This window comes from Rutidosis leptorrhynchoides, chromosome 4, assembly GCF_046630445.1.
Source record: "Rutidosis leptorrhynchoides isolate AG116_Rl617_1_P2 chromosome 4, CSIRO_AGI_Rlap_v1, whole genome shotgun sequence".
Lineage (NCBI taxonomy): Eukaryota > Viridiplantae > Streptophyta > Magnoliopsida > Asterales > Asteraceae > Rutidosis > Rutidosis leptorrhynchoides.
The window spans coordinates 332,379,195-332,381,458 of record NC_092336.1 but is presented as its reverse complement, the minus strand read 5'-3'; the positions used below and the strand labels follow the sequence as shown (position 1 = coordinate 332,381,458).

Genomic DNA, 2,264 nt, shown 5'->3' with positions numbered 1-2,264 from the left:
TTGGAAATTTTCGGGTTGTCACACCTGTAGCTTGGTAACTACTATTTGCATGGGTATTGTAAACGCGAATCCTGTTGATAGATCTATCGGGCCTGACAACCCCAACCGGACTGGATGACCAGTATTCAACGGTTGCACAGTACTTCGTTTTGGTGACTACACTTGGTACGGTGTAGTGAGATTTCATAATAAAGAGAATATGCGACGTTGATTAAATGTTAAGTATGGTTACCAAGTGCTCAACCACTTAGAATGCTTTACATACACTTGCGAGTGTATTATGTTTATGATTATGAAATCTTGTGGTCTATTAACATATTGAAATGATTGTCATGATAAACCTATGAACTCACCAACCTTTTGGTTGACACTTTAAAGTATGTTTATTCTCTGGTACGAATTAAGTCTTCCGCTGTGCATTTGCTCAATATAAGGGCATTACTTGGAGCCAATCATCGCAATGGGACCAAATGTTGATGACTTCTTCCAGGTGGATTAGGACGGGTCCTTTTATAGCATATCTTGGCATTCCTGAAATCACATCAATGAAAGGAAGATTGACATTTATTTGTTTAAACATATCTAACAATTTGGATTGCTCTGCTTCAAGTCTTTCTTTTCTCATTTTACTCGGGTAAGGAAGCGGTGGTTGGTATGGTTTAACATAACGTTTAGCCTTAACTGTGTTATCTTCATTAACCTTTTCAACTATCGGTTCTGTTTCCTTCTCTTGCTCAGGCTGTGGTGCCTGTGTAGTAGGTATAAAGTCATTAGAAATTACAGGTATTTCAGGTGGTTTAAGTGTAATACCACTTCTCGTGGTAATGGCTTTAGTTGTTTCATTCTGGGGGTTAGCATTTGTATCGCTAGGTAGACTCCCCGGTTTTCTTTCACCTATCAACCTTGCTAGGTTGCTTACTTCTTGTTCCAGATTTTGAATAGAAGCTTGTTGATTTTTAAATGCTTGAGTATTTTGTTCATTAGTTTGTTTCTGAGATGTGAAAAATTGAGTTTGAGATTCAACTAGCTTCGAAATCATATCTTCTAAATTTGGCTTTTTATCATCGGTTTGTGGTAGATTATTTGGAAAAATATGTCTTGGCTGGTTGTAAGTATTATTAGATACTTGTTGATTGCTAGGACCATGTTGGTTGTTGTATGGAACATTTCGGTTATAATTTTGATTTTGATTGTAATTTGGTCTTGGCGGTTGATAATTATTTTGACAATTATTTTTAGGCCTTTGGTTCATGTATGAAACATTCTCTCTTTGTTCCATTGTTTGTTCAATACTAAGACAATCTTTTGTCAAATGTGTTCCTCCACACTGCTCACAACTAATTCGTATTGCATGAATATCTTTAGTCATCTTTTCCATTAGTCTCTCGAAATCGTCTAACTTTGCGGAAATGGAATCAAAGTCATGGATAGAATCGGCTCTAGCCGCTTTAGATGATCTAACGATGTCTTTTTCTTGATGCCACTCATGTGAGTGGGAGGTAGTGTTATCAATAATTTTGTAAGCTTCAGTTGCGGTTTTCTTCATAATGGAACCACCAGCTGCTATGTCGATGTTTTTTCATGTAGTAATATCGCATCCTTGGTAGAATATTTGTACTATTTGATAAGTGTCTAAACCATGTTGAGGACATCTTCTCAACAACTTTCCGAATCTTGTCCATGCCTCATATAGAGTTTCATTTGGCTTTTGTGTGAACGTAAAAATTTCTCCTTGAAGTCTCACGACTTTAGATGCCGGAAAGAATCGTTTAAGAAATTTCTCGACTAAAACATCCCATGTATCAATCGCCTCTTCAGCTAACGATTCTAACCAATCTTTGGCTTCTCCCTTTAAAGTCCAGGGAAATAACATGAGATAGATCTGTTCATCTTCAACTTCTCTGATTTTAAATAGAGTACAGATCCTATTAAAAGTTTGAAGATGTTCGTTTGCATCTTCCTTCGGCGCACCACTAAAGTGGCATTGATTAGTTACCATGTGTAGGATTTGTCCTTTGATTTCATAATCTGGTGCATTAATGTCTGGTTGAGTAATTGCATGACCTTGACCAGTGCGTTTAGCCCTCATTCGGTCTTCCATACTTAGAGGTTCTTGATTTTCCATTATTGAATTTGTTGAATCTGAATCACTAAGGGATTCTGATTTAATGGTTTCTTCCTCGACTATCTCTGGTTGTATGATTTGCGGTTCAGGAGGAATGATTAGTGGTTCAGGATCTCTGAATTGTCCTTGAATATCCTCC

The 2,264-nt window shown here is 37.1% G+C and overlaps 1 non-coding gene across 1 annotated transcript; it reads left to right on the top strand.

Annotated features, from left to right (window-relative positions):
- Positions 1 to 1,634: 1,634 nt before the first annotated feature.
- LOC139845701 (small nucleolar RNA R71) lies at positions 1,635 to 1,741 on the top strand. Its single transcript, XR_011758464.1, has one exon. It is a non-coding gene; the product is annotated as a small nucleolar RNA R71 (small nucleolar RNA).
- Positions 1,742 to 2,264: the final 523 nt, after the last annotated feature.